Below are 576 nucleotides of genomic sequence, written 5' to 3'. Positions count from 1 at the left end.
GTCCGGCACCCCCCACCCCACCGGGGCAGACAGCCGGACTCCTCCCGGGTTTCGGGGGCACCCCCCGCTCCGGGATCGCCCCCGCCCAGTTCTCTCGGTCCCACGCCCCGTTCCGGCCTCCCTCCGGGCATCCCGCCCATCCCGGATCCCCCCGCACCGGGACGCCCCTCTTCCCCTCCCGGGGTCGCTGCCGGTCCCGCCGCCGCCGGACTCCCCCCGCCCTCCCCTTGCCGGGCCCGTACCTTGAAATAGGCGACCTGGAGGTAGTTGTGGGGCCTGCGCTTGCTGAACTCTCGGTCCAGCTCGTCACCCAGTCGGTACCGGGAAGGTGCAGCGGGCCCGCAGCCCCGCAGGCAGGCGGCTCGGCGCAGCAGCCCCCGGAAGAAGAGCAGGTCGCGGAGCACCGGTTCGAGCTGGGGGTCGGCCCCCTCCACCGGTCCGGCCGTAGCGTTAGCGCAGCGCAGGCGGCACCGCACTAACCGGGAACGCACGGCCGCCCGGGCCCGTAGCGCCCGTTCCATCTGCAGCACCACGGAGGGCCAGTCGCCCCGAGCGTACGCCTCGGTGCCGGCGGCG

At 75.3% G+C, this 576-nt stretch overlaps 1 protein-coding gene across 1 annotated transcript in view; it reads right to left on the bottom strand.

Moving 5' to 3' along the window:
• Positions 1-368, bottom strand: part of LEPRE1 (leucine proline-enriched proteoglycan (leprecan) 1) — a 6965-nt gene extending 6597 nt beyond the window's left edge. Inside the window, exon 1 of the mRNA XM_010577483.1 lies at positions 243-368. The gene's annotated coding sequence lies outside the window, so the exon portion shown is untranslated. The remainder of the gene's footprint in view (positions 1-242) is intronic.
• Positions 369-576: the final 208 nt, after the last annotated feature.

The sequence above is a fragment of the Haliaeetus leucocephalus genome, unplaced genomic scaffold, assembly GCF_000737465.1.
Source record: "Haliaeetus leucocephalus isolate CR32 unplaced genomic scaffold, Haliaeetus_leucocephalus-4.0 Scaffold556, whole genome shotgun sequence".
In the NCBI taxonomy this organism is placed as follows: Eukaryota; Metazoa; Chordata; class Aves; order Accipitriformes; family Accipitridae; genus Haliaeetus; species Haliaeetus leucocephalus.
Note: the sequence above shows the minus strand (reverse complement) of the source record. Positions and strands in the feature narration are given on the sequence as shown.